The sequence below is a fragment of the Lissotriton helveticus genome, chromosome 2_1 (genome assembly GCF_964261635.1).
Source record: "Lissotriton helveticus chromosome 2_1, aLisHel1.1, whole genome shotgun sequence".
Lineage (NCBI taxonomy): Eukaryota > Metazoa > Chordata > Amphibia > Caudata > Salamandridae > Lissotriton > Lissotriton helveticus.
This window is the reverse complement of record NC_136059.1, coordinates 578,513,856-578,536,715: the sequence shown is the minus strand read 5'-3', so window position 1 is coordinate 578,536,715 and position 22,860 is coordinate 578,513,856. Positions and strand designations below refer to the sequence as shown.

The following is a 22,860-nucleotide window of genomic DNA, read 5'->3' as shown; positions in this document are numbered from 1 at the left end:
AGAAGAGCACTTTGTGTTCGAACCGCGTAGCAGAGAGGAGGTCAAATAAAGAAGATCTACCTGCCAGAACCGTGTGGTCTGTCTCTCTCTTTTTTCGCCTGAGCGGAGGTTTGGAGAGAATGCTTGGTTTATATATATTCAGCTCGCATCCAGTTCCACTGTGCTGAACATTGGGGCATTGTGGGATGTGCAGTTCCACTACACGGGACTACACCAGGATGCTGACCACACCCAGGGGGCAGAGTATAGAAGTTAAAACAACAGAGGGGAAGGACTGTTTTTCATTTAGGAACAGTTGGAGAGGGGCGCTGAGGAAGGCTGGTATTGCCGAAATGCATTCGCCTAAACCATCTGTTCAATAAAGTGCTCCTGATTGTCTCCCTTTGGGTCACGGCCTTTTTCTTTGGAGGAGGTAGCTGCTCAGACATTTATGCGCTAAGCCAGTGCGCATCCACGTGTACCCCGCGGCAAAAGTTGGTCTGGACTTTCTGGCAAGCTCGGCTGAGCTGTTTTTCCTTTATTGCGGTAGCAATAAGCTCCAGTATCTACCACGACGCTTGGCGGAGACAGCGGCAGGGGATATCCTATCCTCTAATTGGGTAACCAGGACTCTGTGTTCACCCCCACGAAGGATTCCAGGCAGAAGGGTAGCAGCGGCAAAGAAGGGGGACTCGAGAGAGCACGGAGTTGTTTCACATGGCTTACCTCCCAACGAATTCCTACAGCTGTGCCTCCCACGGGCTCTCTCTCTGAAAAATATCACCCCATTCAGCTCGCATCCAGTTCCACTGTGCTGAACATTGGGGCATTGTGGGATGTGCAGTTCCACTACATGGGACTACACCAGGATGCTGACCACAGCAAGGGGGCGGAGTATAGAAGTTAAAACAACAGAGGGTAAGGACTGTTTTTCATTTCGCAGCGCTAGGAACAGTTAGAGAGGGGCGCTGAGGAAGGCTGGTATTGCCGAAATGCATTCGCCTAAACCACCTGTTCAATAAAGTGCTCCTGATTGTCTCCCTTTGGGTCACTGCCTTTTTGTTTGGAGGAGGTAGCTGCTCAGACATTAATGCGCTAAGCCAGTGCGCATCCACGTGTACCCCCGCGGCAAAAGTTGGTCTGGACTTTCTGGCAAGCTTGGCTGAGCTGTTTTTCCTTTATCGCGGTAGCAATAAGCTCCAGTATCCACCACGACGCTTGGCGGAGACAGCGGCAGGGGATATCCTATCCTCTAATTGGGTAACCAGGACTCTGTGTTCACCCCCGCGAAGTATTCCAGGCAGAAGGGTAGCAGCGGTAAAGAAGGGGGACTCGAGGGAGCACGGAGTTGTTTCACATGGCTTACCTCCCAACAAATTCCTACAGCTGTGCCTCCCACGGACTCTCTCTCTGAAAAATATCACCCCATTCAGCTCGCATCCAGTTCCACTGTGCTGAACATTGGGGCATTGTGGGATGTGCAGTTCCACTACACGGGACTACACCAGGATGCTGACCACACCAAGGGGGCGGAGTATAGAAGTTAAAACAACAGAGGGGAAGGACTGTTTTTCATTTCGCAGCGCTAGGAACAGTTGGAGAGGGGCGCTGAGGAAGGCTGGTATTGCCGAAATGCATTCGCCTAAACCATCTGTTCAATAAAGTGCTCCTGATTGTCTTCCTTTGGGTCACGGCCTTTTTCTTTGGAGGAGGTAGCTACTCATATATATATATATATATATATCTCCACAAATCCCACCTTTCCCCTCTAAAACCCATTCTCCACTCAGCAGCTCGCTTCGTATATAGGACTGAAAGAAATTATCACATCACACCCTTACTGTTGTCTCTACGCTGGCTTCCTATCGAAGCAAGGTCAATTTACAAGACTGCCTCTATCACCCACAAAGTCTTGCACACCTCCACCCCACGCAATCTGGCTAATAAACTCAAAATCTCTGGAGGCTCTAGACCTTCACACAATATGGAAAACGTACTAATCAAACCTCCTACCTTCAAAAGGGAAAGATTTGTAGCTTAATCCTTCTCTGGTAATGTGACCAGAATCCGGAACTCACTTCCTCCATCCCTCCAAACCACTACCTCTTTCCGGACCTTCAAAACTGATCTTAAAACTCTCCTCCTCCAAAGGCACTTCCTGGCATAATTCAACCCATTTCCTGAACCTTATGGTCATCTAGCACTCACATGAGGTCAACTTTGTAAATATGTATTTTACTCCTGATTTTAACCTACCACTGACACCTTTTTATTTTTTTACAATAAAAATATGCAAATAGTTAGAGTTGAAACGGCACATATGTAACTTGTTAGCATGCTCAGTCTTTCATGTGTACCTTTGTAACTGTTAGCATATTTAGTGTATCTTTTGTACCTTATATAACTTACCTGGCATGTTTAGCGTATCATGTGTACCTTATGTAACATACCTGGTTCTTTTGTAAAGCGCTCTGACACCTTTTGGTAAGGTTTGCGCTATATAAAGCTGTATTAAATAAATAAATACAAATAAATGTTCATTGACAAAAACCTGTAAAGTAAACAAGGAAACTCACCAGCAAAACACATAACATTCCCAAAAACAACGTATACATTAAGCTTAATCATTGTAACATAACGAAGCCTTACTAAAACAGTGTTTAATATTCCCAAACTATACACTAGTAAAAACGCTACTATTTGAACAATTGAATGTACAAAAATCCCACAACCAACACAATAACTAACCTCTCTCTTGCTTCCACGACCCTCAGCCCTCAAAGCCTTTAAAAAACCTTTGAAAAGGATTTCCCTGTTCCAACGACCTTCAGCACCTTGCTGCAACCTGGATCACAGAAATAGAATAAAAATTATAGAAATAGACTACAAAACAGAAGGTAGTGGTAAAAAAAAAATGGCTTCTAAATTAAACAAAAAAATGTATTCCCCCATTGAAATGAATAGGAACAAATGTAAAAATTTTGAACAAATGTGTTAAAAATTTTAAAAAATATATATTAAACAGGTCAAAAAATATCATATAAATGTAAAAAAAAATGCTTAAGCATAAATTAAATAATAGTATAAAATATATACAAATATTTAATATATACTAAAAACATATGTTAAAATTATATTGATACCACGTATATAAAACAATTTAGGGAAAGTTAAGAAAATATTAAATAAGGAAGCAAGGAAAAAAGTGGAAAATTTGCAACATGCAATATCATTTGAATGTGATGTTTATTTTTTATGTAATAATAAAAATGTATTAACAATGTTTATTTATTTATCTATATAAAAATGTTTTAATTTGGAATATATTGGTATATAAAATAAACTTTGAAAACGTAAATACAATTTGAAAAATACGTTACATGTCTTTATTATATAAAACTATGTAATTAATATTATTTATTACAAACATACAACTAATTTTTTTATTATATTTCTAAACACAAAGAATACTAATTAAATAACACAAACTATTTCTCCTATACACAATACAATTTAAACAATTGATTTCACACTCAAATGATAACATTAAATAATCACTGTCCAACATACACCATTTTTAGTAAAGTGTTGGACACTTAAGGGGTGATATTTACTATTCCCGCTACCATATACGAAAATTTGAGGAAGGTGTTGGATACTAAAGGGGTGCCATTTACTATTCCCACTCCAATTTAAACAATTTGGTGAAGGTGTTCGGCATTAAAATGGTAACATTTACTATTACCACTCCAATTTATGCAAATTTGGAGAAAGTATTTGACACTTAAGGGGTGACATTTACTATTCTCACTAAATTCATATCAATTTGTGGAGAGTGTTGGACACTGAAGGGGTGATATTTACTATACCCATTCCAACCTACACCAATTTGGGGAAGATGTTAGGCACTAAAAGGTTGACATTGACTTTTCGCACTCCAATTTAAACTAATTTGGGGAAAGTGTTGAACACTAATGAGGTGAAATTTACTATTTCCACTACCTACAATCTTAAACATTTAATGCAAGATGCTACAAACTAATGAATTGATATACACAATCATTGCTCCATATTCACATTAAATTTAGGATATATAAAATAAACTAAAATATACTTACACACTAACCAAAACTACACACCACTATATTCATATTTAAACCTTAAAATGCAAGATATGTTTTTACACTAATAATATTTAATGTATTTTTCAATTTATTTACTACCATCCCTAAACTTGGACCCATAAAATAAATACTATAATCATAATCCAATATAAACAATCATAAAATAAAAAATATAACACTCATTTTTATAATATATATGTAAACAAATATGTCTGCATTGCCATTATAATTTTCAACAAAAAAGTTAAAGTTTTTTAATCATAATAATTTGTTTAAAAAATTGTTTTAAATATAAAAACAATTTACTTTATTAAACATCATTATTATACATTTTGTTAATTGAAATATAATTTAAAAAAAAATAATATTCACAACAATATAATATGGTAAACATTTTTGACTTAATATGTATTTAATTAAATATAAATTGTTATTAAATAAAATACTATTTTGTTACTATTACTGTAACAAAAAATTACTAATTTGCATCTCATTAAAATAATTAACCTTAAATTTAATATAAAATATCCACTTTTTAAAAATCCCTTAAAACCCACTATCCTGCTGCTAAAAAAGGGTAGAAATCCATTATTCTTTTAACTAAAAATGCAAATGTCAATAATTTTATAATTAATAAATTATCTTACAAAAAATTAATAAACCTATAGAAATAAAACACACTACAATAAATTACATACACAATAACACTTACAAACAATATTACACACAACAATATTTTCCACACCAAAACTTTTTACAATGGTATTAAAAACATCGCTTAAACCATTTTTCTTACTTGCCATATTCCTTTCGATTATGTTTTTGACATCCCTATATTCTTGACAAATATTTTGTACCACAACATTATTTATTTGATATTTTGTCCAAACACAATAGGTTGTCTGCAAGGGAGAACTGGGTACTGGTTTTGCTGAGAAAATTGAATTTTCTTGCCTAAACCAGAAAATATTGGGAGAGACACATTCCTGGTCTGGAGAATCAAGCAGCGGATGCTTTGTATCATTCACACACAGTAAAAGAGGTTCCGTGGGCTAGTCCGAGATGCAGGTTTGGCGGTAAACCCTCTGCCACAGAACATATTGGAGGTCAAAGCACAAGAGCACTGCAGCGGGTTGAATGATAATTAGAGATAGTAATGAGATCAATCTACCAGCAAACCTGGAGAACATTTGTAATTTTGGAGGTCAAAAGGAGGAGTCACAGAGAAGGCGTTATTTGGAGCACGACAAAAGATGTGATTCATTTTGTGATGAGCCAAAAAGAAAAGGGCTGTCACCAGTGACAAATTCATGGATGTTGCCAGGTGTCGTCTATTATAAGAATAGTTTCTGGGGGGACGAACCCACTTCAACCTCACCTCATTGGGCAATTCAATTCAATTTGATGAACCCCAGCAACTTTGACTCTCCACTACATGCCTTTCGTCACTACAAGTTTGAGACTTAAACACCGTTAGGTATCTCTCTGTCACTGAGGCTTTAATCCACCCACATCTGGACGCATTTGAACTGGAAAACTCTGCAAAGCAAATTATACAGCAACACAGTATGCCCTCAAGACTTCCATCCAAGTACTGGCATTTCTGTGTTAGTCCAGACAATTTTCGATTTTTCAATTACATCATTTTTAACACCTTTAAGCTCCATATTACCCTAGTTTGTTCCTTTCTATTATTTCTTATGTATTTACCCAGTTGTGTGTAACTTAGGGTTCATTATTTCCTACATAGACAGTTATTTGAGTAGGGCTGCTGGTCCCCGTGTGGGCTTGAAGCCTTTGCAACTGCTGCCATGTGGCATATCTTACTATGGCTCTGCAAACCAGGCCATGTACAATCCTTTCCGCATTTGAGAGACTGTGATAGTGAGGCTTCTCAGGGAGGTTAGAGTGGAGGGTCTCAGTTCAGGAATCAATTCCGCCCCGCCCTCCAGCAGCATAATAAGATTAATGTCCAGTCAAGTGCTTCTTTTTGCAGAAAAAATAAGTAATTTATTTCACAGAAAACACAAAATTCTACTGCCATGCAATAATACATGAACACTTGATTCAGTGAGAGTTAAGGTCTAAGGGTTAAACTCGTACCTCCAGTGTTTGGTCTTATCAATCAGTCTCTCAGGCTCCTGTCAACTCAAGGCCTCATGTATGAGGAATTGGCATAGGGCAGGCATTAAGTCTTCCTGCTGAGCTGCCATACACCCTTGTGAAAGGGCTGGAATACATCATATTTATGAATTAGGGTGCATTCCTGTCCTTTCCCCTGAGCTGGTGCACTATTTGCTGCCTAGCGCTAATGTAGGCTCACTTGCACCATGGTGCAAACATGCCTTTGTTGCAGGCAGGATTGATTTTGCCAAGGAAGAGGCACCTTCCTGCACAAAAACAATCCTGAGAGGCAGAACGCAGCACATGGAAAGAGGAAAGACCAAGGAGAAATAAAAATATTTCTCTTTGTTAGGCCTATTCTGGGGAGGGGTAAGGTTTTGGCGCTGCACCAAGCTTACGTGATCAAGTAAATCTGAGCAGCGTCCAAATCCATGGATGCTGTGTGGGAAAACCCACTGCAAAGCCTATGGAACGCCTCCTTGATGCACAATAAGGCAAGGCAGTGACTTACGCTGCTTTGTCTTATGAGGCCATGCAGAGCCACGCTGAGTGGCTTTGCATCCTGCATAGATATGATTGGAGGCTTAAGCCACTGGAGCGTCCAAAAAAGTGGTGCTCCGGTGGCGCAAGCCTCTCATTAATAAGCCACATAGTCTCTCACCAGTTCGTGTAACCTGTGTCGGGCCACATTCGGCCCTCCGTCGGAAGCTGAATCTAACTGGTGGCAGAGAGTGTCCAGACTGCACACAGCAGTCACCAGGTAGTTATGCAGCAGTTGGTCATGCAGTACGTTGTTGTGAGGGGCTTGACAGGAGCAAAGGAGTCTGTCGGTGGTACTCTTACAGGGTGCTTGCTCTTGATCATGGCTCGCTCAGTCCTCTGGTGGTCACTTAACTCATGGAACAGTTCACACGAACACTTCAGTAAGTAATTATTGCTTTTTGCAGCCATACACTGGCAGGTCAAGATGCTTTGGTGCGGTGGACACCAGGGGCTATTGTTGGAATGCAAAGCCTCAAGGCTACAACTTTGCTTCTTTATGAGGCACCCGAGGGCCACCTCAACCACTCTGGTCACTTGATCTTCCAGACTGGTCCTGACCCAACAACACACTTGGGCAAAACCACTGTCACACAGTCCACTTGTGAGGAACACGGGCCTCCAGCAGGTGCTTATCACAGCTTTGGTCAAGCCTACCACTTAAGCACACAGATTCAGGTGTCTGGGTAACTACAATGTAAAAAAGTGATAACAATTACACTGCCCCATCCAGCAGTACCCCTATTCTTTCTGCGCCTTGCTTAGAGAGTCACTGTTGAATGGACCCTTTGCTTTGGTCAGTTATGCCAGTCCCTTCCACAATCAAATCCTCCTGCAGAGTTGGCACTTCCTTCCCTTTCTCACAGCTGGACATCTTGGCACACAGGTCAGTCCAGTAATCCCCCCTTCAGATCTGATTCCATGTGGTATTCCCTCACCTCTGTGGAGTTTGCTCTCAGTGAAACACCAAGCCTCGGCAGCTTGGTAGATTCGGAGTACTCTACGAAGTACTCCCTCCTCAGTAGAAGAGACCACAACAATGAACAACGATGTGTCGTGTGCTCCCATCTTTATACCAATTTCACAGGTGGAGGATATGTATTTCTGGTTTGCTTCCTTGGAACAGGCATGAATCAGCTCACTTTTCATGTCTCCTGGTCAGGTCACTTTCCAGACCGTGTCTTTGTCTCTAAATCTGATTTGCCCTGCAGGGCAGTCTCCAGGTGGAGTGCCCACCACAGAAGTACAAACAGTTGTGAGCAGGCTGCACTCAGCTATTTATGAGCCCTCCTCACAGAGATCATGAAGAGAGTCAATAATCTGTGCCCCTTCAAAGGACTCATTTCCCAATCAACACATATTTCAGACCTCACACCCATCCTCTGACATCTGCCTAACGGTAGCTGCAGTCAGAGTAATTTACAGCCCATTGCATCAAGAAGGGCCCTGGCACTTCTAAAGAGAACCTGTATCCTGTTTCCTCACTATGGCATATAATGTTCTCCTCTCCCATCTAGGAGATGCCAGCAATACATATATGCTGTATGTGGAAAGCAACTTCTCCTCCATCTTGCTCTCTGGTCAAGGCTGTGGGCATCCAAAATGGAACCTCTGGGCCTGTATCATGTGAGCATGGTTTACTATCAATCAGAGAACACATGTACATGTACAAGTCACAGGATGTTGGCATTCAGGATTCCGAGCTCATCATGGGCAGTGGAACTTTAGATAGATGCCAGTGTAAAACATGCAAACTTACCAAAAGAGGGTTTGGCACATACGCAGCAAGGCCACGCCGATATAACAATAAACAAATCAATCTGCCAATACTGCCACTGTTTTCCCAAATTTAGGTAGAGAACTCGAATTAAACAAGTCCCTCCAAACCAATATTTAGTTCAGAATTAATCAATTTTATTTTTCAATTTTCACTATTTTGAAGAAAGATCATTTTACACAATTTTCAAAAAACATCACAAACAATATATTTCTTCCCACAACAAATACATCTCATTAATAAAGGAATAAATATGCAATGAAAAAATTACCAACACACTTCGTTCAACGTTCTCCCTCTCATACTCGCATGTAGTGTACCATTCAAACGTGTGTTGGACTCATTCTCACATTCATACAAACATCAAAATCTGCATACACACAAAACCTATCCTTGAGTATCTGATTCAAAACCTTTATGATACAACTATGTACAACATTCAAGAATTATGGAAGTATCCAGAAAGAACACTTAATTATACAATATCTCAAGTCAAATGGATCACACTAGGCCATCAAAGGTTCTACAAATAATGGAATTCTTGACATAAAGAGTTTGACTTTATTGGCCTAGAGTGTCGTGGTCGACGCATTTCGAATCCCTCACTCTGAGGGAATCTCCTCAGGTTCAAATATCTGAAAGACATGATGAACAGAATCTTACTGTAAGACCATTGGACCTATTTCCTCCAATGCCTAGACAGAACTGCAGCACAAAGAATTCTTACCTTATCGAAAGTCGAAACTGACACGCTTTCAAGGTATTGACTGCAAACAGAAATTAAATATAATTGTCACTGTCTCTATTAAAAAGTCAACATGTCATCTGAGTCTAGTCTGTTTAACTCTAAGTTGTTGCTTACGTGGGAATTGTATGTCCCGGCGCTGCGGAAGGGAGGACCAGTTTTTGATCAGTCACTGTACGCTACAGAGGAAGGGGGTGCGAAAGAACCACATAATTTGGGAGTGACTGATTATGAGGAGAACCTTTGACAGAAAAAGAGCTGAGGGTGGCCATAGCCGGATTGTCAACAGGGAAAGCCCCAGGGCTCGATGGGGTACCAGGTGACCTGTATAAGCAGGAACCAGGGATTTGGGCCCCCTACCTTACGCTGATTTTCAACGCTGTCCTCAGGGGGATGGAGGTCCCGGATACTTGGCTGGGAGCAGAGGTGGTTCCTATCTTTAAAAAGGGATCCCCTCTGCTCCCAGCCAACTATCGTCCAATCAGTCTCATCGATGTATCCCAAAAGCTATTCGGTAGACTGATTCTGGACCGGTTACAGAATTGGATGGAGGAGACTGACATCTTGACCCCTTACCAGGCGGGATTTAGGCGAGGGGTTTCCACAATCGACCACATTTTTAGGCTGAACCTATTATATTGGAGGACAGCACTGATTGAGGGCGGCACCTTGTACACGGTTTTCGTGGACTTGCGTGCCGCCTTCGATTTGGTCCCAAGAGCAAAACTGTGGCAGGTCATGGAGGAGATGAATGTCCCGAGAGACATTTTGGCAATCCTGGTGAGATTACACCACAACAACTTTGCGCGCGTTAGGTGCGGTAGAGGTGGCAATCTAACCGGAAGGTTCCCTGTTCGCAGAGGGGTGAGACAGGGCTGCGTGCTTGCACCGACCCTGTTTTGCCTCTTCGTGAACGGGGTAATCGCGCACCTCACCAGGATTCCCAACACTGATGCCCCCAAACTGACTGGCAGAAGGGTGCATGCAATTATGTTTGTGGACGACACCCTGCTGTTGTCCAAATCCCCGATGGGCATACAACGAGTCTTGGACGGTTTTCTGGAGTTCTGCACAGAAAGGGGACTCGAAATCAACCCCCAGAAAACCAAATTTATGATCCTCAACCCTATGTCCCTCAATCACCCACCCCCCCTCCTGGGTACAGTCCGTTTGGAACGGGTCCACACAATTGAAAACCTGGGGATAACCCTTAATGAAAACCTGACATGGTCGGCGCATCAGCTAAAAGCAAACATCAAACTGGCACAGTTGGCAGGTGGTACTATGAGAATAGCGAGCAAATCACCCTACCGCCCCCTCACCCCTGTCATCGAAATCTATAAGGCACAAGCTCAGGGGGGTGTCATATATGGGGGCGAGCTGTGGGGTCACATTCCATCGCCAAAATTAGTGACCACTGAGAACAAATTCCTGAGGCAGATCACCGCCCTCCCGATAAGCACTCCTATTCTGCCCCTTGTGGAAAAGTAGATTTTGCCATGTTCTGTGTCCCTACGTGTCATCCATCATATGTTATGTGTGCATGATTAAATATGCATATGCATTCCCCATGTTCGATTAATGACGCAATTACAGTTGTGTCCACCTCTAGCATGCCAGTTTCCAGTTCTCGTGAATACTACGTATATCAGGCCTATGTAAAGCTACGTTGCCACGTTTCTCAGTGTGCACGTTATTCTATTATAAAGTCCCCGTTTCTAGGCCTCAAAAGGGCCTGGACACCAGATTCAGCTCCTGTCTCCTGAAGCCTCGCTGAGGAGCCATCCAGCCCCCACCTGTATCCTCGACCCTTCACTTACTTCCTGCCTCGCAGTGCCCGGCTCAGCCTCTGAGTCTGCCAAGAATATGTTATGATTCCAGTTATCAGTTCAGTCCTCCTTCTCTGCATTCCTAAACTACTGAATCGCATCAATAGTTTCCGTCATTGTCTAGCCTTCACGTCTCCACGTTAGAGAAATACTGCATTTAATGGTCATTTAATATTCTTCATCACGTACTACATTATACTACATGTAGAATAATGCATGGTCCAGTCTTAGAATCAAGTTAGCCTTTCCCCTCCTAACTTCTAGTTTATATCAACATGTTCTCTAAACATCAGATACTAGATACTGTTTAGGTACATGTCGCCCTGACTCTCCAGACTTCAGTCTCTGCTCCTAGCACAGAGTTCATAGCCCCCAGCTTCTCCTAGTGATACGTCATTGCTAGTTTGCGCGCACCATCAGGTTAGAGGTCCCGGCTCCTCAGGTAGCCCCCTCCATGGTTTCCGCCCCATTCATGACATATTCTGTTACGTTTGCATCTCATGTCCATGTATACGCCCCGTTACACCTCTTTTTCACCCTTATCTTTCGCGACTGCTACGCGTCACACCTTCTGCTCCACCCACTGCTACGCCTATTGCAATGTAATGCTATGTGTTTGCGTTATGTATATATGCTCATGCACTGTTATTAAAAAGTTATTCCTTCCCTTTCCCTTGTCCCGATCCTGACACCAGCAGCGCTGCTGGGCCCTGCCATCCTATTCCTATGCAGGTTGTCCTGTTCCTGTCCCTTATGCTGTAATAAACCTGCGAAACTCCTACTACCTCGAATTTTGGCTCTTATTTATTGAGCTATCTGTTATTCATTTATACATTCAAAAATAGGGTATTATTTATTTATTTACCACATAATGGCGCCCGAATAGGGACTTGCCCTTTCCCCACGCGTCGGTGAAGCCACGCCGACCCCCTGACCCTCTGCAGTCGTGACGGAACTCTTCTGCGCACCGGCAGATATTTCTGCTCCAAGTATCCCTCAGGCCCACGGAGGAGACGGAGGAGGCGGTCCAGCATCCAAACGAGACGGTGGAGGAACGCGGCGAGTCCCGACCAGAGCCCAAGCCGAGAGTCCAAGGTCCGAGGTATCCGGAGGTCCACCCGTAACTGAAGTCCGAAGTTCGTCGTCCGTCGCCGTAGCAGTCCAGTCCAGTCCGAGGCCTTCCGTTCTTGCTGCCCGGTGAGTACCGTTACTGGGGTGGTATCTAGACAGGGTCAATCTAATTGACTCTGGTCCGTGGGTTGGTGGTACACAGACTCACAAACGAAGTGTCCACTTCGGTGGATGCGGGTCCTGACGTGTCTCTGTATGAGACCGGTAAGTTTCGTACTGTTTCAGCAGTGCATCTAGTTCCTGTTCTAGTCAGTTCTGTTCTCGAGAAAATTCATGTATTCTGTGTTCCGTATTCCAGGTAGTACTCTGTTCGAACTGTTATTTTTAAATGTTCTTCATGTATTTTAATGTCGTGGTATGAATGGGAATAAGTATCGTGTTCATTGTGTATTGTATTGTGTCTAGATTACAGTCCAGTCATGCCCTTGTTTTCCAAGTTACGTCAGTTAAAAACTAGAAAGGGTCTGCTGGAAGCAGCAGTTCCAGTTCCGCCTAGGGACAGTCCAGGTCATTTTATGTATCAGAAGCATGGCATAAGTGCCATATTGTATCTAGATTTATGGGTAGAGTATACCAAACAGTTAGAAGGAAAGTATAGATGGCCCGTATCGGGTACATGGGATGCCGAGTGCATCATGCGAGTAGAAGAGGCATTATGGAAAAAGAAAGCCAGACAGTCACAGAAAGATGCCATCGAGTTATGGCGCAAAGAAGCTCATAAAAGAACTGAAAAGGAAATCAGAAAGTCAGAATTAAGTAGAGAATCCTTAGAACGAGCACAAGAAAAAGAACTAATCGAGATAGGTGAACAAGTCAAAGCCGAACAGTCAGACAGACAGAGGCATGCCCTTAATAGGGGTATGTATCCTCTCTTTGCCGAGGGCTTGCCAAAAGCGACCCCAGAGGCATCCAGTAATTTCCCGCCACCATTAGTTCCGACCAAGCTACGTCACAAACAGACCGCAGCTGATATTTTTATTTCGTCCTATTTGGACGACACAGTCCCAGAATATGCAAATCCTGTTCGCGCTCCGCCAGTCCCTGTAAATCAGGCACTTCCCGCTCCTCCAGACACCGGAGTACCTGTTACGGTACCCCCGGTCCAGCCCGCCATACAAGTCCAGCCTACATTTCCATTTCCCACTCTGCCAGGACGAAGAGCCTCAGTAGACGACTCCAGTTTAGGGGCCGCAGGGGGAGGTACTCCTCAAACCCCGCCGCCACACAAGCGTTTAACGACAGCCGAATTACATGCACAAGCGTCACAGCGTACGCCCAGACATCAGACTGTAGCAGAAATAAGAAAATCCCTTGCCGAATGCGGCTATGATCCAGTCCCAGGCGAGGATAATATGGTTTTATATTCATTCCGCGTAAGAAAGGTGGCCGAGTATCTAGTCACCTTACCGAATATGAAAGAAGATCTAGACAGAATATATCGTTTCATCCGTACAGGGGATGATCCAGAAAGTATTAGCGAGGCCATGTCTCAAAGGAAAGCCGAGATCCAGCTCATGATATTAAAGTTTCTGATCAATTGTCTAATAAGAGAACAAGATTACCCGTCTAAAGATCCGGCTGAAATGAGAACCCTGACAAGGTGGAGTGATAATATAGCCGAGGGTAAGCACAAGACCGTCGGTGCTATGGAGAGTATGTACAAGAAAATCCGTAGAGAAATAATAAAGATACACGAACAACGTAAAGCAGCACAAGTAAGCGAGAAAGAAAGTAACTCTGATACTGAAGAGGTAGAGGACGAGAATCCCGCCAGAATAGCGTATGTAGGAAAATCTAGATTTCCAGATCGCCATTTACGCCTAGAACACAAGTCTATTTTTCATTCTCCAGCACCAGAACAAGGTTCTCTAGAACAAGTATTCCAAGCTACCGATCACATTCTGAAATCACGAATCGGTTACAGTGAGTTAAGTACTATGCATGAACAAGAACTAGCCCGATCAGCAGTCCGATGGACTACTGATTCTACCACTTTTCCAGACGAAATAGTGGCACAAATGTTCCTGAAAATGCCCCCAGCCGAGCAGCGACTGGTGGGTATGTATATGATTCAGCACCTCATTACATTGTATGAGGGTCAACACTCTGATCCAGGTTCGTTACATGATGTCCTGAACGAGTTACTCCAGTATAGATGGAAAGGTTTAGGTACCGACTTAATTAGTGTCATTCTAGAACAGCGTCACAAATATAGAACGTTTCTGAACCCGCATTTTGTTCCTGCCTCACCCCCAGAAGGTAAACCATTTTACATGGAGAGACAGAATCCGTTACGAGAAGTCCACCCAGTCAGAGGAACGGGTGGCGAACTAGAACGAGTGTTTGTTTACACTCCGATTACAAAGATGGAACTCCTCGAGATGAAGAAATTAATTCCCTGTCATGACAAAGATCCAGCAGGGTTCCATAGAGAATTAAAAGACATGCTCCGTATGGGAGAATACACGTATCCAGATATAATTAAAATGTTAAAGGTTCTACTGCCCGCAGGGGTGTATGAAAAGCTCAAGGAAAAAGAATGGGAGGTGGGAGAGAAAAAGATCGATTGGGCAGTTCTAGAAGCTGAAGATAAGGCACGAGTACCAGGTACCGGTCTTGGAGATAAATGTAAAGAATTACCGGAATTATTAATACAAGTTTTACCCAGATTATTGACAACTAGAAAAGAAGACTGGGATGCAATCTCAGCCTGTAAACAGAAGCAAGATGAGGATATTAGTGATTTTTATTCTAGATTTGAAAAATGTTTCAGCATCAACAGTGGCCTCAAGACGAGTAGTGAGTCATACCCTCACCTTTTCGTTACTAAATTAGTCGAGAATTCAAGCCCACAAATCAAAAATCGAGTTTTGAAAGTCGAAAGTACCTGGCAAGCTAATACCCCGTCCCAGATGTTGCAGATGCTTCAATACCACCAGAATAGAATCAGAGAAGAGCAAGAACACGAGAGAAAACGTATGAAAGACACGAAGATGAAAGTACTAGTTGCACAATCTGTTCCTCAAGACAGTCAGAAGAGGGGTCCAAATCAAGCCAGTCATCCTGCAGCTCCCGTTAAAGGGAACTGCAATTATTGTAAACAGCCAGGTCATTTTATAAATGAGTGTGCAGTTCTGAAACACAACATAGCTACTGGTAAGACTAAAGAAAGACCACGTCCGCCTAGACAAGAACAAGCTTCACAGATTCCTCAGCCACAGAATGCACCACAGACAGTTACAGCACCGCAGCCTATTGCTGCAACACAGCACGTTACACAGCAGATGTACCAGTATGCACAGTCTGAGTATCCAGAGTACCAGCAGTATTCATGAAACAGCCTAGAGAGGGAGGTAGGCTTGCCTCTCATCGAGATACCTGTAGATCAAGAAGGTCCCTATGTTCACAGTCAAGTATTAGGGAAAGACAGAAAGTTTTTGATTGATACAGGGGCAAGTAGGACCACAATTAGTCACGCCGAAGTTCCAGGGGCTCCGCTCTCAGGCTCAAGAAATGTTTCCCTTGGATTTTCAGGAAAACCTATCGTAAATGAGATTTCAAAACCAGTTTCTCTAGAAGTAGGTCCATTGTCCCGCACTACTGATCTGTTACTTACTAAGTCATGTCCAGAAAATCTATTAGGCATTAAAACACTGAAAGAGTTGGGTGCAGTTATATGCTGTTCACCAGAGGGAATACGATTGTTCCTACGTGACTTTAAGGGTCACTATGTATTACGAGATTTTGATTCAAGACTGTCTAATGTTCCGCAGCACTTATGGGCGCAAGGTCCAACTGATGTAGGTTACATGCAAATCACACCCTATCGTGTGACTCTCAAGCCAGGTGTAGTGTTACCACGAATCAGACAGTACAGATTGCCACCTGAGGCTGTAGCAGCCTTATCCAAAATTATTGACGAGCTTATTGCTCAAGGAGTGGTTGTAGAAACTGACTCCAATGTATGTAATTCTCCGATCATTCCAGTCACGAAACGTACTGATCCAAATGCACCCCCAGTATATCGATTAGTGATTGACCTACGAGAGCTTAATAAGTGTATTGTTCCGCAGTACCCAGTTGTCCCAGACATCTCTTCCCTATTAACGGCCATTGATTCCGAAGCCACGTTCTTCACTGTCATAGACCTCAAGAACGCATTTTTCAGTGTTCCTATTCATCCAGACAGCCAGTTCCTTTTCGGATTTTGTTTAAATGGAAGGAGCTATATGTTTACACGAGCTCCTCAAGGTTTCACAGAAAGTCCTAGTATTTACAGTCAAGCACTCAAGAGACAACTAGACAACATTCACATGCCAACTGACACTGCCCTGCTCCAGTATGTCGATGATCTACTGATCACAGCCCGTTCTGAACGTGCTTGCGAGCAAGCATCCCTTACAGTCTTGTATTTCCTAGCCGAGATGGGGCACAAGGTGTCCCCTTCTAAGCTTCAATTCTGTGTCCAGCAAGTGGTATACTTAGGACACTTGCTGTCCAAGAGGGGTAGGCAGTTGACACCAGACCGTATCCAGTTAATAGCGAGTCTTCCTCAGCCCAAGACCCAGAAGGAGGTACGTGCTTTTATCGGCCTCACTTCTTACTGCAGACAATGGATTCCCCAGTATGCATTTCTAGCCAAGCCACTGATACAGTTAACGACACAGGAGGCAGCCGTATCGACTGTCCTCCCTTGGACATCTGAACATACACTTAGTTTCAATGAGTTAAAGAAAGCCCTATGCCAAGCTCCAGTTCTAGCTACACCGAACTACAGTAAGCCTTTTACACTTTTCGTTACAGAACGCGAAGGTACAGCATTATCTGTTCTCACACAAGATCAAGCAGGACAATACAAGCCCTGTGCTTATTTTTCGAGCACATTAGATCCTGTAGCCCAGGCTCTGCCTGCGTGCCTCAAGTCAGTTGCAGCCACAGCACTAGCTATCAGACAAAGTGATTCCATAGTCTTAGGACATACCTTGACAGTACAAGTTCCACACTCTGTGGAAGTTCTTTTAAACCGAACACAAACTCAGCACTTGACAATTGCACGTTTAACAGGTTATGAATTGACACTGTTCCAGCCACACATAGAAATCAGACGCTGCAACATCCTGAATCCTGCTACATTATTACCATCAGTTACTTCGAATTCTGCCACACATGACTGTGTGGAAGTAGTTAACATTACGACAAAGCCAAGACAAGATCTGACAGATACTCCGTTACCAGATCCCGACCTGACACTTTATGTGGATGGTTCATGCATGAGAACTAGTACAGGAGAACTAGTCGCCGCGTATGCAGTGACTACTGACACTGAAGTTATTGAAACACACCGTATTGACACCCTGTCCGCTCAAGCAGCAGAGCTAGTTGCTCTGACACAAGCCTGCATACACGCCAAGAACTTGAAAGTTAATGTTTACACAGATTCACGCTACGCATTTGGAGTCGTCCACGACTTCGGAGTGCTCTGGCAGGAGAGAGGTTTCATGACTTCTCATGGAACCAAGATTCAGCATGGTCTCCTTATTCAAGCTCTGTTAGACGCAATACATTTACCGACATCCATTGCTATCATGAAATGCAAAGCACATACGAAAGTTACTGACATTATTTCCCAAGGTAATGATCTAGCAGATCGCACAGCCAAGCTTACAGCACAGACTCCAGACATTCAAGTTAATCCGACACAGACACATACTCCAGATCCGACTACATGTATGACAGTTAAGGACCCTACACAAGATGTCATAGATATCCAGTTACATGTTACTCCCGATGAAATCAAGAAATGGTCCGAACAAGGAGGGGTCCAGACAGATCAAGGATGGTTAACGAAGGGTAGAGCCACATGGTTTCTCCCCGACTCTATGGTTCAAGTCATTATTAATACCGTACATAGTCCAGCACATTTAGGAGAAAAAGCTATGTTAGACAGTATCCAGAACATCTGGTTCAACAAGCATTTACGAGCTGCAGCCAAGCAGAAGGTCCGTACCTGTATGATATGTTGTCAGTTTAATCCAGGTAAAAGTGTCCCGGTGGAACAAGGTGGATTCCAGCCCCCTGACCACCCTTTTGAAGTCCTCCAGATGGATTATATTCAGATGGAGCGATGTAGAGGTTTCAAGTATGTCCTTGTAGTTGTATGCGCTTTGTCCAGGTGGACAGAAGCATATCCAGTCCCAGATTACACAGCCGCGACCACTGCCAAGCAGTTGGTTCGTGAGTTCTTCCCCCGTTATGGACTCCCTAGAGTCGTATATTCTGACAACGGCCAGCCATTCTCATCTGAACTCATGAAGCATGTTTCCCTTTTGTTAGGGTACCAGTGGAAGTTCCATTGTGTACGCCATCCTGAAGCAGCCGGTCTCGTAGAGAGACATAACCAGACCCTGAAAATCCGAATTGCCAAAGTGTGTAAAGAGAAAGGTGTGGACTGGCTAGTAGCTCTGCCAGTCGCTTTATTTTATATGCGCATGGTCGCACATTCCAGATCAGGTCTGTCCCCGTATGAGGTCGTTTTCGGCCGCCCCCCTAACATGTGGGGTACTCCTAGACCCCGAAGTATTACCGATGTTTCAAGTAATATGCTGACAGATTACCTAGCTTCCTTGATGTCTGCCCTCAACTCATGTCGTTCACAGGTTGCTGCCGCATTTCCAGACAATACCGAGGTGGCACCGCATGAAATCGTTCCAGGATCCATGGTGATGGTCCGCAACTTTGACAGATCAAGTCCGCTGGAGCCTCGCTGGAAAGAGCCCCGACAGGTCCTCCTCACCACCCGTACAGCCGTGAAGTTGGAAGGACGCAAAGGCTGGGTACACCTTTCTCATATTAAACTTTTTAATGGACTGAAACCCGTCTTAAAGAACATTTCCCAGGATTTGAAGGATTGCCAAAGCATTGTTCTCAAGGACTGTTCCGCAAATGACATTGTTACAACCCCTCCCCTGTTAGAGAAAACTCCGCAGCAGGAGTACAAGCTAAAACTCCGGTCTAGTAAAATAAGTCAGTCAGTTTGATTGTCTAAGTCCTCCCCTAGGTGAAACGGTTAGACTGTTTCTGACATGTATAAAATAGACCCCCATAGTGAGAGAGTTAGTCAAAACTCAATCCGATGTATCGTTTTTCTATGTTTCATATTGTTTCTCAGCATTATGATTTCCTGCACCAGTTATGCATTTTTCTTGTATCTTCCAGTTCCTCATGTGAATAAGTCTGCTAATGTTACAGTAGAGCACACGTTTAGTGATCTGCCTCCTCATGAACTCTCTTACCGCCTCGCTATGCGAAATAACTCATTCATCCGCATGTTACATTACTCACACCAGACCAGCAATGCCACTAATTGTTGGGTGTGTGGTCGACTCCCCCCTTTCCAGACACCGAAGGGAGTTCTGCCACTTTTTCCTTATCCATTTTCATATAATGGTTCGTGTGGAGCATGGTCCACGTTAACGTCATCCTCAACAGATATGTCTTTTCTTAACAGTACATGTTTTCCAGACAAGCAAGGTCTCCCCCACAGAACAGGTTTAGATCTAGAAAATGAAGTGTATAATCTAGGTAATTATTCGTCGAATTTCATGGTCCTGAATGTTCAGTCTGATACTACTCCAGACTTACCTGCTATTTCAGTACTGCCAGTCAGAGGCGAATTATGTGTCCGAAATAAGGGTTCCGTACATGTAGGACATAGTGATTGTACTACTATTGTCAAGTATAGTGACAGTGGGAAATCTATTTTCAAAGCATCACGTCATTCTTATTTTATTTGTGGTCAAACTGCATATGTTCGTCTGCCCCTCGATTGGGAGGGAACCTGTTACATTGCCTTCCTACTGCCACCAGTTTTCCTAGCCCCACCTGATTATCATAGAAATACACATCTAGTACACATTAGACATAGAAGGGAGTCCCCAATTGTCGATTATACTGAAACTGCTCTAGAACAGTATACAGATTTCAACAGAGGTTTCTTTTTCTTTATAGGACCTATCCAGAATAGTAAGCTAATCCGTAGGTTAACCAGAACCCTTGAAGCTGTAGTAAATGAGACTGCTTCTGCTCTAGGTAACTTAACAGAAGAGCAATCTGCTATGAGATTTGTCGTTTTACAGAATCGTCTCGTCCTTGACGTCATACTGGCCGATAGGGGCGGGGCCTGTAGAGTCATCGGATCTAGTTGCTGCATTTTCATTCCAAATAACGCGCCGTCTGTTTATTCAGCTATAACCAGACTCCATAAAATTGCCCATCTGTTACACCAAGATCCAGGCACCTGGACATGGTCCGGTTGGTTCTGGAATATAATTTCCGCATGGGGATGGAAAATATTGTCCTTTCTAGGTATTGCAGTAGCGATCATATTTAGCTGCTGCCTCTGTATACAATGTGGCCCTGCGATTTGCGGCATTTGTGCTACCTCTTGTATTCCTAGTCCCAAGCCCCGTTCTAAATCCCGTTCCAGGATAATTCGAGACGAGCAAATGATACTGTATGAAATGATAGACGGTATCATGAAAATTGATGTTTCCTGATGGAAACGTAGTGACAAGGAGGGAATGTGGAAAAGTAGATTTTGCCATGTTCTGTGTCCCTACGTGTCATCCATCATATGTTATGTGTGCATGATTAAATATGCATATGCATTCCCCATGTTCGATTAATGACGCAATTACAGTTGTGTCCACCTCTAGCATGCCAGTTTCCAGTTCTCGTGAATACTACGTATATCAGGCCTATGTAAAGCTACGTTGCCACGTTTCTCAGTGTGCACGTTATTCTATTATAAAGTCCCCGTTTCTAGGCCTCAAAAGGGCCTGGACACCAGATTCAGCTCCTGTCTCCTGAAGCCTCGCTGAGGAGCCATCCAGCCCCCACCTGTATCCTCGACCCTTCACTTACTTCCTGCCTCGCAGTGCCCGGCTCAGCCTCTGAGTCTGCCAAGAATATGTTATGATTCCAGTTATCAGTTCAGTCCTCCTTCTCTGCATTCCTAAACTACTGAATCGCATCAATAGTTTCCGTCATTGTCTAGCCTTCACGTCTCCACGTTAGAGAAATACTGCATTTAATGGTCATTTAATATTCTTCATCACGTACTACATTATACTACATGTAGAATAATGCATGGTCCAGTCTTAGAATCAAGTTAGCCTTTCCCCTCCTAACTTCTAGTTTATATCAACATGTTCTCTAAACATCAGATACTAGATACTGTTTAGGTACATGTCGCCCTGACTCTCCAGACTTCAGTCTCTGCTCCTAGCACAGAGTTCATAGCCCCCAGCTTCTCCTAGTGATACGTCATTGCTAGTTTGCGCGCACCATCAGGTTAGAGGTCCCGGCTCCTCAGGTAGCCCCCTCCATGGTTTCCGCCCCATTCATGACATATTCTGTTACGTTTGCATCTCATGTCCATGTATACGCCCCGTTACACCTCTTTTTCACCCTTATCTTTCGCGACTGCTACGCGTCACACCTTCTGCTCCACCCACTGCTACGCCTATTGCAATGTAATGCTATGTGTTTGCGTTATGTATATATGCTCATGCACTGTTATTAAAAAGTTATTCCTTCCCTTTCCCTTGTCCCGATCCTGACACCAGCAGCGCTGCTGGGCCCTGCCATCCTATTCCTATGCAGGTTGTCCTGTTCCTGTCCCTTATGCTGTAATAAACCTGCGAAACTCCTACTACCTCGAATTTTGGCTCTTATTTATTGAGCTATCTGTTATTCATTTATACATTCAAAAATAGGGTATTATTTATTTATTTACCACACCCTAAGGCTGGACATGGGCCTGCGGCCGATATCGGAGGAGCTGGGGCTCAAACCACTTGTATTCTGGCGACGCCTATGGAGCAGCCCAGATCTTTCAACTTACAGAGCGGAGCTAAAGGAATTCCTATTGTTGCCCAATGCCTTCAGAACACCTTGGTTGAACTATATTAAGATTACTTCCGAGGCAATTGGTCTTCCTGAACTATGGTCGGATCCAGCAAACACAAGCAACAGGACCCCCAGAAAGGTGCTATCTAGAGCCTACTACCATCTAATGCTCGCCCGAGCTGCCAAAGGCACCCGTGATGGATCACTGACCAATCAATTTATAAAAACTAAAGACTCCTACCTTCAGGAAAGTGTCCTAGATGCCATGACTCCGGTACTAACTAGGAAATTATTCCTGCAATGGAGATATGGGACTCTTCCCCTGGCATCCTTCACCGCATCATGGTCTTGCCCCCCTACACCAGAAATCTGTCCCACATGCGGCCACACAAGGGAGAACGATGTGCATGTGGTCTTCTTCTGTCGAGCCTATGAGAAAAGTAGGAAACACTGGCTTGTATCTTTACTTAAAAATATGGGATTCAGAACATTTTTTCCCGCCTACAGAATTTTAAAGACAGATTTATCCCCAACTACTGTATTCGCTCTATCTAAATTCTTAACTGCAATGTGGTATGCCCGAAATCGCTGCATTAAGAGACTTGGTGACTCCTGCCAGACATGAATCTTCAGCACACTACCATCTATTTTGATCACTATTCTTGTTTAATCCGTTTTTAACTATAAAATGAAATATTCTGT

At 43.4% G+C, this 22,860-nt stretch overlaps 1 protein-coding gene across 3 annotated transcripts in view; it reads right to left on the bottom strand.

The window, feature by feature from the left end:
- LOC144819435 (uncharacterized) overlaps positions 1-22,860 on the bottom strand; it is a 360,173-nt gene that overhangs the window by 317,453 nt on the left and 19,860 nt on the right. For all 3 annotated transcript variants that reach the window (XR_013607366.1, XM_078677326.1, XM_078677325.1), the window contains exon 3: positions 2,728-2,824. The gene's annotated coding sequence lies outside the window, so the exon portion shown is untranslated. The remainder of the gene's footprint in view (positions 1-2,727; positions 2,825-22,860) is intronic.